Source organism: Protopterus annectens, chromosome 4.part1 (assembly GCF_019279795.1).
Source record: "Protopterus annectens isolate FY-2018-M chromosome 4.part1, PAN1.0, whole genome shotgun sequence".
Classification (NCBI taxonomy): Eukaryota; Metazoa; Chordata; order Ceratodontiformes; family Protopteridae; genus Protopterus; species Protopterus annectens.
Window position 1 is genome coordinate 569,973,844 of NC_056734.1, and position 13,829 is coordinate 569,987,672.

General features: G+C 40.1%; 1 protein-coding gene across 1 annotated transcript in view; it reads left to right on the forward strand.

Moving 5' to 3' along the window:
• The window catches only part of ACTL6A (actin like 6A), a gene marked incomplete in the record, with an annotated part of 1,351,363 nt that overhangs the window by 352,239 nt on the left and 985,295 nt on the right, over nt 1-13,829 (forward strand).

Consider the following 13,829-nt stretch of genomic DNA (forward strand, 5'->3'; position numbering starts at 1 on the left):
CCTGAGTTCTCTTGGCTCTACCTTTCCTTCTTGTTTGGTGTATTTAAGCATTCTGGTGTACTTGCTTTTTGATGGAGTTGTACCATAACATATAATTGCTTCCCATTGTGAGGGCACCTGACAATCTGGGGCAAGAAAAACTTATGTAATGGCGTCGGCTGCATGTTTTATACCCCTGACGACCTGATGTCATGGAAGAAGAGAGAGCATCCGACGCAGGAATCCAAGACTCTGGTATTCAGGCTGGCTGAGGGCTACCTGCAGGCAGATTACCCAAATGGTATGACTGCAACAGTAAATACACTCTAACATCTACATTTATGGTAAGTGTACACAACTGTACTTTTTATGTATCAACAGACATTTACTAAGCTAAAAAAACAGTACTTGTATTGCAGTTATAGATAATACTGTAATCTATGGTACAACATTTTCTAACCTGATGTACTGCTTTACAGTTACTTGCCTACCTCCCTTTATAATGGCTTACCATCGGACCAAATGAGTCAACAAACAAAGGGACTGTTCTGAGTTACCAATGTAGATTTCTCCATTTACTGAAGCGTGATGGTTAGAAAACTATATTTCTGCACTTTCCTGGAGTTAGGAAGTGGGGTGCACACTCAGGCAGGAGAGATGTGTGCTTTGTGCTTCTCCCTGCTAAACAAAATTAACATCCCGCAGTCTCTGTGGTATCTCAGTAGTTCCACATCTAGGCCATAGTAAGTTGATTCTACAGAAACTCTTTAAATTTGTTCTCTACTCTGGGTGTGTACAGTAAGGGTTATCCTAATACAGGAGTCATCTGGTAAATAACTACTCTTAACGGCTGTTGCCTTCGCTTCTAAACTCCACTGCTTACAAGCACAGTGTAGAAGTTTGTTGTTCAAAACTAACCTAGACTATTAAAGTTTTAAAAGTTATAAAAACGCATACTGCACATCAGTGTGTTTTTTTTTTTTTTTTTTTTTTTTTTTTTTTATTGCCTGGTTTGAGGTTTGACCAGGGCTCAACCCACCCCATTCACCCTTGCTTCACTCTGGGTCACTCCGCTTCCCTACCATAACCCCATTCCCACTCACCCACCCCTATTTCAATTGTATTTCCTTCTATGGAAACCACTTCCACCTAGACTCGCTGTTCAATCAGCTGTCATATTCCATAAACACTCAACTCTCTCTAAAGCAATTATCCTTTCATTCCTAGCCCTTTCCTCTGAAACCATTATTAATTATCTTTCCATGCCCATCCAGCATTATAATTCTAGTCCCTCCCATCACTACCACATAATATATTCCTCCTATCTAATCTCTACACTTTATAATTCTTCTTTCTCCCTCCTTAACATCCCTGGCAGAAGCAAACAAGATTGCCACTCCGCTACTTGTATCTAATTAGTTATAATTAATTGCCATAAAAATCTCCTGACCGCTGACACTTAATACAGCCTGCCCATTCCGTACCTATGCACATTATACACAGAGTAATTGTTCACTACCCCAAACGACTCACATGCACCAAAATGCTTTCTCAGTACATCCTATTACTCTTATTTCTCTCAGCAGCAGCACACCACACAGCTTACCACTTTCATCTAGCCCTATCCCAAGCTAGCCATAGAACTACACCCACCAACCCTAATCTGAAACCAATCGACTTATTTCAAAATCTTTCCTGCTATCTTCAAAACCACTTTTAGTCCAAGAGAATCATAAAATACCACCACTTTTAGTCCAAGGGAATCATATAAAATAACACCACTTAAAAAAAAAAAATCTCACTGATCTCACAAGCAGATATCCAAACTCATGCACACACTAGTAAACCATAGCCAAAAACTTCTAACAATGGTGGCATACACCCAAACCCAGGTCCTAACTGCTCCCCTTCGTCCCACCCTCAAATACAAAGTACACTTACTGCTCCTTAAAGGATTAGACCTACTACTAATAAACTTCAATCTCAGAAGTGTTAATGAGCTTCATGAGCTTGTAGCTATCCTCTCATTACTCCCCAGAAATAACAATTCTAACAGAGACATGGCTGAAACCACACATTGCAGATAATGAAGTCATACCTCCAGGCTGTAATATACTTAGGACAGATAGAAAGGATGAAAGAGATGGAGGAGTAGCCATAGTATTCCAAAATAAGCTGATACTACAACTACTAAATCTCAATATAACAACCCCTAACATAACACTGAGATACTTCCAACCAAATTACAAATCAATCCTAAGACGTGTACAACTATTATAGTCATTTATATCCCACCGGACAATGTATCCACAGCTGAGCAAATTCTGCAATGTGTCTAAAACTACATCAGCCATGAAACCATCATCATGGGTGATTTTCAGATACCGACTGGTCAACCTGTAAATCTCAAAGCCCCAGCAATCATATTAACCTTTATGGCTTCACACAAGATGTTCTTCGTCTTCCCTTGCTGCAGTCCTGACAATTGGGGTATAGTCCGCGTCCCAGTCGGCCCGAATACCAGAGTATAAGGCTGACGTCGGTCATGGCGCCTTAGACTGACGTCAGTACGTCAGGGTACTAATGCGCATGACCGACGTCATTTCCTCAGTCTTTTTTGCCGCATGGTCCGATGCAGAAGCAATTTTGCGAGTGCAGGTTGGCGTTCTGAGATTTTCCGAAACCGGAGTTTCAGACCGAGTACAGAGTTGGCTAAGTAACCCCGTTGGGGAACATTTTGGTTTTTTCTTGCCTCAGTATATTACCGGATGTCAGAAAAAGTGAATAACTGTATTTCTTGTGGGAAGCAGATACCGCATAGGGATTATCATACATTGTGTATACCTTGTTTAGGGCCTGAGCACGACGTTGTTGGTTGCCGCTCTTGTGCTAGATTTAATAAGCGCACTATTAAGAGGAGGCTTGATTGTGCCAGGTTAGTGATTCGGAACCGTTGGAAATATACTATGACGTCGGATGCTCCGGCGCTGCTTCATCTAAGAAGCGCAAGGACAAAACAGTGAAGTCTAGGGGTGAGGAACCGCAGTCCCGGACGTCGGTCCTTTAGAAGGCTCAGGAGCCAGAGGTTTTGCCAGGAGTCTCTATGGAGTCTCAGGCAGATACTTTACTGTTACAGGATGTGCCCTCTCAGGAAGTAGGCCAGGCTGAGGGGCTTCTCAGGTAACTGTTCTTCCCTCTCTTCCCAAGGTAGTTAGGGCCTCTCCTTCTGTTTCCAGAGCTTCTTTTGAGGAAGGCCAAGTTCAGCTTCTGTAGGGCTTCTCCTACCATTTCAGCTCTGTGCCTAAGAAACATATGCTTAAAATGGCTGAAGATTTGATTACTCTGATTAGAGGTTCTATGCCCCACCTGATAAGAGGCCTAGGGTGGAACAGGAGTTTGATAGTTTTGAACAGTGTTCACAGGCTTCAGAGTCTTCTGTGGAAGACTTGCAAGAGTTTCCTGCTTATTCTGATTCGGATGTGGATGATTCCACTCCTTCAGCTTCTCCTCCTGAGGATTTTTCATTTTCAGAGACTCTTCACTCCATGCGGGAGCACTTTAAATGGGAAGGCCAAGATTACTCTGACTCCAGGAAAAGGCTTCGGGAATTCTTGTTTTTGCCTCAGCATAGGCCCTTAGCTATTCCTCCTGTGTTGAATGTGGTGGAGGATGTTCTTGCAGAGGCTTCTCTGAACCCTGATTCCTTGCCTCCTGCTCCTGTTAAGCCTGATAGGTATTATAGGGTGCCCGAAGCTCATAAGTATTTGTTTAAGAGTCCCAGGGCGGACCCAGAAACTGTTTCTCAGGGGCCTAAAGGTGTTAAAGCTTCTGTTGTTAAAAATCCTGTACCCTCTGATAAAGAGGCAAGGGCTTTGGATAGGTGGGGTAAGAAAGTATATACTTCTTCCACTCTTGCCATGAGGGCGTTGAATTGTCAATTTCATATGCTGAAATATCAGAATTATCTCCTTTCACAATTGAAATCTAAGGTGGATGCTTTGGCGGAAGGTATTGAGTGTAAAGAATTGCTGGATTTGGTTCATGTGTCTGAACAAGTGGGTAAGCATTCTTTGCAGTGTGGTTTTGATGCTGTTCAGGCCTCCTCCAGGGTGGCTGCTACTAGTTCTGTTCTTCGCAGACATGCATGGTTGAAGGATCAGAATTTAGCTGAGCATGTTAAGACCAGGATTTTGGATGCTCCTTTACAGTCTGATGTGTTGTTTGGACCGCCTGTGGAAGCAGTTTTAAAGAAAATGGAGGACAAAGCTAAGTCTATGCAGACTGTTAAAGATTTTTGCAGGTGCAGCCTCCAAGTTTAGTAGAAATTGGCCTGCTAAGGGTGGACATATCCTGCTTATGGTTCCCAGTCTAGGGGTAGGTCTAGACGTGGTAGGGGCAGGGCTCAAGGTTCGTTTAGGCCTAGATCCAGACAGTTCACCTGCTCAGACTTCTGGTGAGGGCAGGGTCAGTCCTTTCGTAAGCAGTACCAATGACCTGCCTTTTCAGCTGCCAGTGGACTCTCGTCTGGCAGCTCCTTTGGGAGGAAGATTGTCTCTTTTCAAAGAAAATTGGGATTTAATCACTCAAGACAGATGGGTGCTGGATATCATTCATCACGGTACAGATTTTATTTCCACACAATGCCCCCTTTCAAAGGCATGCCAGATGTTCCTCCTCCACAAAGAAAAGAGGCTCACAAGCAAGTTTCTCAGTTACTCAGATAGGGGCTATTCAGCCAGTCCCTGTGTCAGAAAGGGGCTTGGATTTTATTCTCGCCTGTTCCTAGTACCAAAGAAGGGGAACACGTGGAGACCAATTTGGATTTATCTATCCTCAACACTTATCTGGACATTCCCAAGTTCAAGATGTTGACGTTACAGCAACTGTTACCTCTGCTGGGCAAGGATCACTGGATGGTAACTTTGGATCTCAAGGAAGCTTACCTTCATGTGCCCATAAGGCTAAGTTGCAGAAAGTATCTGCGGTTTCGAACTGGAGATTTTCATTATCAGTTCTCTGCATTGCCCTTTGGCTTATCTACTGCGCCCACGGTATTCACAAAGGTTCTGGCTCCAGTGATAGCTTACTTCAGGCTTCAAGGCATTCAAATTTATCCTTACTTGGACGACTGCCTGATTCTGGCTCAAGAAAAGGAACACCTTCTACAGCATCTGGAATATGTCATAGCAGTGCTAAGATGCCTAGGGTATTCTGTGAACGAAATAAAGTCCAGTCTAGTACCCTCTCAAGACATGTGCTTTCTGGGTGTGAGACTGAATACAGCAGCCCAGATGGCCTTTTTAACCCCGGACAAGCAAAAGAGTCTGTCACTTTACTTCCATCATCTATCTCATCAGTCCGTGCTGACTGCAAGGACAGTCCTTCAAGCATTAGGGTTCATGGCATCTTGTATTCTGGTGCTTCCCAATGCCAAACTGCATATGAGGAAGCTGCAATGGTATCTCAAAAATGTATGGACACAGCACTGCCAAGATTTGGACACTGTCATTCAAATAATACCTTGCCTTCAAAAGGAATTCTTGTGGTGGGCTCAGGAATGTCACCTAAACAAGGGACTCTCTGTGACCCGCCAGAGGCGAGTCAGATTTTAACGACAGATGCCTCGGACACTGCTTGGGGAGCTCATCTAAATGGAAAGTGGATACAAGACAAGTGGCCTGCCAGACTACAGCATCTACATATCAACATGAAGGAGATGTTAGCAGTCCAGTTTGCATTGATGGCGTTCAGGAGTTACTTCTTCCAGGGCAGGTGTTGATTCTGACAGACAACACAACTGTCATGTGGTACATCAACAAGCAAGGGGGAACACATTCTTATCCTCTATGCAGGCAAGCAATGATTTTATGGGAAACTGCGTTAAGCTTCTGCAACTGACTCTTCAGGCAAGGTTTCTGCCAGGAGCACAGAACTCCCTAGCAGATGTATTAAGCAGACAAATCATGGATCCCCACGAGTGGAAACTGGATCTTCATGTATTTCAGAAATTGACAGTGTCATGGGGAACTCCAGACATAGATCTGTTCGCTTCTCCACTAAACCACCAGCTGCCAAAGTATTGCACAAAGGGGTTTCATCACACAGCTTGGAAAGTGGATGCTCTGTCTTTCAGTTGGAAAAACCTTCATGTCTATGCCTTTCCACCTCTACCTCTTCTTCTAAAGGTATTACTAAAGGTCAGACAGGACAGGCCAAGGATGATTTTGATGGCTCCAGATTGGCCTCGGCAACACTGGTACCCACTTCTAAGGAGTCTTGTAAAGAAGCCTCCATGGCCTTTACCTCTGATTCCTCATCTGTTATCTCAGAAGGACGGTCATCTGCTCAATGTCAAGCTTCCATCTCTTCATCTCACAGCTTGGCATATTCTGTGTTGAAGCATGGTAGGTCTCAGCTTCCTCAACAAGTTTTAAATGTGATTATGGAGCTAGAGGCCTAGTACTAGGAGAGTGTACATGAGAAAATGGAAGAGATTTTTATTTTGGAGTACAGCAAAAAATTTGGAGATTTCAGAGCCTAATTTGAGTGTGGCTCTTCAATATCTTACTGAATTATTGGACAAAGGTTTGTCCTTCTCTTCCATAAAGATTCATGCTGCAGCAATTTGAGCTCAGTATGATTGTGACCCTCCTTTGTTTACGCATCCTTTGTTCAAGCAGTTTCTTAGTGGGGCAAAGAATATAAGACCCCCACGTAGAGCTCCTACTCCTGCTTGGGATCTCAATTTTGTGTTGGAAAAACTTACTCTACAACCTTTTGAGCCTGCAGCTACTGCTGAATTGAAATATTTGTCATGGAAGACTGCTTTTCTGTTGGCTATTACTTCTGCAAGAAGGGTGTCTGAGTTGCAGGCCCTTATGGCAGTAGAGCCCTTTTGGTTTCCATAAGGACAGGGTATCATTACGTACTAATCCTTCCTTTATGCCTAAGGTAGTTTCTAGTGTGGCTTTAAACCAAACTATTCATTTGCCTAATTTTTTGCAGATCCTCAAAATAAGGGAAAAGATTTTGCACACTTTAGATGTACACAGGCAATTGCGTTCTTATTTGAGCAGGACTAAAGATTTTAGGCAGTCTCAGCAGTTACTTGTTTCTTTTGCTTTTAAGTTCACAGGGCAAGCCTGTGTCAAAACAAACTATTTCTAGGTGGATTGGCTTTTTGCATTGCATTCCTAGCCCTTTCCTCTGAAACCATTATTAATTATCTTTCCATGCCCATCCAGCATTATAATTCTAGTCCCTCCCATCACTACCACATAATATATTCCTCCTATCTAATCTCTACACTTTATAATTCTTCTTTCTCCTCCTTAACATCCCTGGCAGAAGCAAACAAGATTGCCACTCCGCTACTTGTATCTAATTAGTTATAATTAATTGCCATAAAAATCTCCTGACCGCTGACACTTAATACAGCCTGCCCATTCCGTACCTATGCACATTATACACAGAGTAATTGTTCACTACCCCAAACGACTCACATGCACCAAAATGCTTTCTCAGTACATCCTATTACTCTTATTTCTCTCAGCAGCAGCACACCACACAGCTTACCACTTTCATCTAGCCCTATCCCAAGCTAGCCATAGAACTACACCCACCAACCCTAATCTGAAACCAATCGACTTATTTCAAAATCTTTCCTGCTATCTTCAAAACCACTTTTAGTCCAAGAGAATCATAAAATACCACCACTTTTAGTCCAAGGGAATCATATAAAATAACACCACTTAAAAAAAAAAAATCTCACTGATCTCACAAGCAGATATCCAAACTCATGCACACACTAGTAAACCATAGCCAAAAACTTCTAACAATGGTGGCATACACCCAAACCCAGGTCCTAACTGCTCCCCTTCGTCCCACCCTCAAATACAAAGTACACTTACCGTACTCCTTAAAGGATTAGACCTACTACTAATAAACTTCAATCTCAGAAGTGTTAATGAGCTTCATGAGCTTGTAGCTATCCTCTCTCATTACTCCCCAGAAATAACAATTCTAACAGAGACATGGCTGAAACCACACATTGCAGATAATGAAGTCATACCTCCAGGCTGTAATATACTTAGGACAGATAGAAAGGATGAAAGAGATGGAGGAGTAGCCATAGTATTCCAAAATAAGCTGATACTACAACTACTAAATCTCAATATAACAACCCCTAACATAACACTGAGATACTTCCAACCAAATTACAAATCAATCCTAAGACGTGTACAACTATTATAGTCATTTATATCCCACCGGACAATGTATCCACAGCTGAGCAAATTCTGCAATGTGTCTAAAACTACATCAGCCATGAAACCATCATCATGGGTGATTTTCAGATACCGACTGGTCAACCTGTAAATCTCAAAGCCCCAGCAATCATATTAACCTTTATGGCTTCACACAAGTTATCCGGACTCCTACCAGAATACACACAAAAAAAAAAAAAAAAAAATCAAATAAGCACTCTATCCTAGACTTGGACCCTGACTAACAAACCCTTTGACTGTCAAAACGCTGGTTGTTTACCTATGTTATTGGTGACCACATTCCTACCTATCTGCTCAGGCAACACATAAACTGTATTAAACATACCATTTACTGCCAAATCCGCAATAAGAAAAGTTTTAACCCACAAGACGTAATAAACACTTTAAAGCAATGTAACTGGACCTTTCTAAAGAATTTACCCCTAGATGCTGCAGTGGAATACTTTAACAATACTTTCGTCAACATTTTCAACAGAATGGCACCCCAAGAACAGTCCGGGTGAAGGCAAACTATGCCTCTTGGCTGACTACCGAAACAAAAACCCTCCGTAAGCAAAGAGACTAGGCTTATGCCTCATGACAGACTAACTGTAAATCAGTGTGTATGTATAGCTTTAAGAAGCTTTCTAGGGGCTTGCACAATTGTATAAATACTGAGCACATGCGAGCCTGACTGCCATTTCTTATAGTAACCTGTTGAGATGTAAGCACATATGTCTGTGTAGTCTGTCTGTTAATCAGTTTGTTTATATTTTATAAAACTGCTATCGATCCTGATGTTTCTGTGTGATGAAGCATATAAACGAACTACCCCGACTGTTCACCATCTATACTAGAGAGGGAATGAGCAACATGGTGTTAGAGGCATGTCTAAAAAGGACATGGAGCTATAAGGGGATCCATATTCTTCAGTTCGAGACTGAGAGGCATTCATTTAACACTGTAGGAATATAAAGGAGTGAATCATTCCTACTGCACATATAACTCACAGAACAGGTCAGAAACAAATTTCAGGTATTAAAACTTGCTCAAGCTGGTTTTTATTTGCAAAATATGAAACAAGGCATTCAGAATGCTCTAAACGAATTTCTAAGTAACAAATATATGATGCTGTGATGTAGTAACAGAAATATTTGAAATATCTACGGAAAATGTTTGAAATAAAGTCCAAATTGCACAAAATGAATAAAATAAGGGAAGCAACCACATTTTTATGCTAAGAACTACTTTTTCGCATTTGTCAAGGCTATTTGAGTTGTCTGAAGTGTATGAAGTGTTTGCAAGCTTGTGCAGTATTACATTAGTTATTTTGCATAATACAGCCATTTCAAAGCATATTTTGCAACCTAAAGCATTTCAGAGTTTATTGTGCATTTGAATGTTATTACAAGTGCTGGCCATGTGCTTGTTCATTTATAATTACAAGGGCCATATTTTTCAGTGTTTGGGCATAATTTGTTGACATGGCAGACTGATTTCAGAAATCAGCTTCACTTGTGTTTGACAATAATAATGTAGAGAACTGGAGAGTGTTTGAGGAAGAGTATGATATTTTCATACAGGATGCATTTTCTGATACAGATGACTGTGCAAAGGCATTTATTCTGCTTAATTTAGCTGGTTCAGAAGCCATGGAAAGGGGGAAAAGGAACGTTCATTTCTGTATGCACCTGCTGTCTTTGCAGGAGTTTGGGAAAACAGTCCTATAGTTGTACCAGCTGAGTCAAGGAAGGACCCCGAGTTCTGAAAACATAAATTTAGAGAAATGTGCAATCCCCAAATAAATTTTACAATGGAAAGGCACTTATTTTACACAACGGATCAAAAGCCTGTTGAAACTTTTGCAGCATGTATAACTGATTTGAGAAACGAGGCTAAAATGTGCAGATTTGGTGATTTAAGGGGATGAGTTGATAAAGGACAGATTTGTGTGTGGTTGTAAAGATGATGCTGTGAGAAATATTTTGCTTCGTGACAGTGATTTAAATTCGAGTAAGGCCATTGAGATTTGTCAGATGCACGAGCTTACAGAAAAGCCCACAAATATGCTTACAAATGAGTGATGCATGCTTCCAGTAATTTCTAAAGCCAGTGTTGATGGTATGCAGCACTTGGTTAAAAGAAACCGGTCCAAGCACATGGCAGCTACAGGGAGACCTGCAACATCCTTGGGAAACCCCATAGCTTTCTAGCAAGTTCCAAAGCATGCTGTGGAAAATGCACAGTCTCAGTGAAGTGTAAGAGTGAGTTGGCAAACTCAAAGAATGGGTCCCCACTCAGTTTTATTGCCAACTGTTGTAGTTGTGGTGGAAGTCATGTGCCTAGAAGGAAAACATGTTTAGATTTTGGTCAGCAATGTCACAAATACAATAAGTGGAATAATTTCAAAAGGTTTTGTAAATCAAATAAAGGGCATCCTTTTATTAAAAGGAAACATTCCAAGAGACAAGTTGATCAGTTACAAAGCCGTGACCCTACTTTTTATGTTGACTGTGTGCAAGTGCTTCACGAAACAGTCAATGCAGTAGATTTATGGGCAAAGAATGAATTTTGTACTGTTCAGATAAATGGGTATTCCATAGAGCTCAAAGTTTGACACGAGAACCAAGCCCACAGTCTAGGATTAGTGAAGCTTGACAAAACCGATGGAACGTTATGGTAAGACATGCATTCTTTTTATGATCTTTCAACCCACCAGACCTTCTTGACCCCCCTTTCTAGGAGTTATAGTTGATAAGCTGAGGTTTGACTTGCAATTATCACAAACTGTTACAGTATACACAAAAATGGGAACCCTTTGCAGAAATAAAAAAAAATTCTAACTGTTCTAGAGTAGCTATTGCCAGAACCCACCTCCTGTCAACTCTCCCCTCTGATTCATCCATTCTTACCAATCTTAAAAGACTGACCTAGAAAAACTAGAAACATGCTATAACAAAATAGCTAAACTTGCCACTGGTTCGCCATATAGGACAAACCACTGCCTCACTCAAAAAAAAAAAAAAAAAAAAAAAAACTCTCCTGGCTGGAACAATCACAACTCCTAGCATATAACCAATTAATTATGGCTCATAAGCTACTCTGTCAATGAAAATATGCCTACTCTCCTAAACTTACTACAGCCTTACTCCAACACACATATACTTCGCTCAACAATTAAATTTTTACGGCAAGTTGCCAAAGCTACAAACACTGCAGGGGACTCACTACTCCAGCTATGTATCAAAAACCTGGAACCTCCCTCCCACATACTATTAGAACTACTATCAAGTCAAACCAATTAAAAAAAAAAAAAAAAAACTATTCAAAAATCCTTTCAGACACATGGCACTATTCATGCAACACTCCAGGCTAGCTATTTGCAACCATAAGTGCTTTTCCTTTCTCATTAAACTATTTATAGTAACCTTACCTTACCTACTAAAACTAAAAAAAAAGTAACATTCTTTTAATAATAAGCAGTATTTAACAAATTCAATACTGAATACAGTTGCTTAGTGTAACTTTCTCTCAACTGTTAATAAAACCACATGGTCTAAATTTCTAAGAGACTGTTATCAACTGTTAAATTGTGCAAACAAATAGCTTTCATTGGGCTACCCTCCTAATTGTTGGTACCTGTATTGTGGTAAGCACAGAAACTTCAGCCAGCGCTATCCAATTTTTATCTTCTATAATTACCTTAAATTATGAGTCTTTCTCATGTCTTATGTTAGTTATTTCATTAAAAGTTTGCATTGTCTGTGTTTTCTATGTAATCTTTTAAAAATGTATTTGTCTTCTATCTTAAAAATTCTCATGTTTATGCTTAAAAATTTCAGTATGACTTTTTTTTTTTATGTATTGTTTACTATGTGGAGCTTTGCTGCCTGGGCCTCCACTGAAAATGGGATCTTCCCGGTCTAACTTTTCTGGTACACAAATGTAAAATAAAATGTATTGCACAGAATTCCACAGCTACTACTTATTGCACCGGAATGCTGTTTTAGTATGTTGCAGTAGAAGTCTAACGAAAAATGTAGTACAGTTGTGAAAGTTGACTTACTATAACAGTAGATGTTCAAATATCTCACTGTTGTAATGCTAGCACCCTCCCTGCATTCCTCTTTAATTCCCTCCCCCCCTGGCCAGACAGAATATTTTTCTTCCATTTGCTTTTCCGACATGACTTGGAGCTTTAGGCTTCAGCAACCCTGTTCTGTGCAAGACAGCTGAGTGCTAAGGATGGGTATATGACACATGAGGAAGGAGCCTGAAGCTTTGAAGATTGGCCAGATGTGTGGTATCCTTGGGATATGTCCCATATATAATAGCTACTGATTGCAGCTGTGATCTATTCGAACATCTGCTGTTATGGTAGACTACACAGCTTTATTTTACTTTATGTAGTGTTTTAAGATTGTAGACCTTACTTTTGAGAGCCTGTTACTTTCTTTTTAGTTTCCCAGATATTACTGTTTGTATACTTTGTTTATACCTCTAAACCTCATATAATTTATTTTTCTTCTCTATTCTCCCCCTTTCATTAATATCAAGACCTCTTTCTCTCTCTGATTCCGAACCACCTTAGTACTCTTATCACATTCTCCTGCAACCTATCCTTCATTAGCTCTCATTTCAACTGCCCTCTACCTGATTTCCTTATTTGTTTGTATTCGAATATCTATCTCTTATGTTGTATTGTTGTCTCACCTGTTCTAAAAGACGTGTTACTTGAGTAATGCTGTTCATTTTTGTCTGAGATAATGTACACATTCATATCTGCTAATACATATTGTAAGTTATTATACTGCTATATACTTGATGTTATGTTTGTTATAGAATTTATTTTGAGCTTTTCTCCCCATACCTCTGCTGAAAATGAGAACTCTGGACCCAGATGCACTTTTCCGGTAAACTGGTATCAGTAAATGTTGTCTATTGTCATGCTTTTGTGTATGTATCATTTTTTGTATTGCTCTCTGAATCTCGCGTACAGAATTGCCCTTGATGACTACCCAGTTAGCATACTAATAAATGGATGAAATAAGGAACCTGTAGCTCTGTGGCAGTTGGAAAGAACGTCCTTCTAGCAGATATGTCAAACAGGTTTACAGAATGTGGTATATACCTATAGAAAGATTTGGAATATCAGTCTTGCAGTTTTGTCATGTTTATACAAGCTAACAAATAACTAAATACATTTTGATTGTTGTCTCTTTCCAGAGCCTGAAGTGGTGGATTATCTCTTTGTTAATGGAAAAAAAATCTTGTATTTATTTCCATATAAGCTGTTTAAATTGGGATCATACATCTTGCATACATTTTAATATTGAAAACAAGGTTTCAGAAATAAATATGCACTAAATTTGTTAATCAGTGGACTGTAGCAGTTGTATTGAGGTTAAAGCATGGACATGACCACAGTACATTTGCACCCAATTTAAGCTATAGTGTTGTCACAAACTGTAAAGTTGCACTCTAAGGGTTTAATTACTATAGTATGACACACTTAGAAATGGAAGTGAATGTTAAAAATCATACTTCATATAATGTCAGAATATAAAATAATACATACATTTTTTT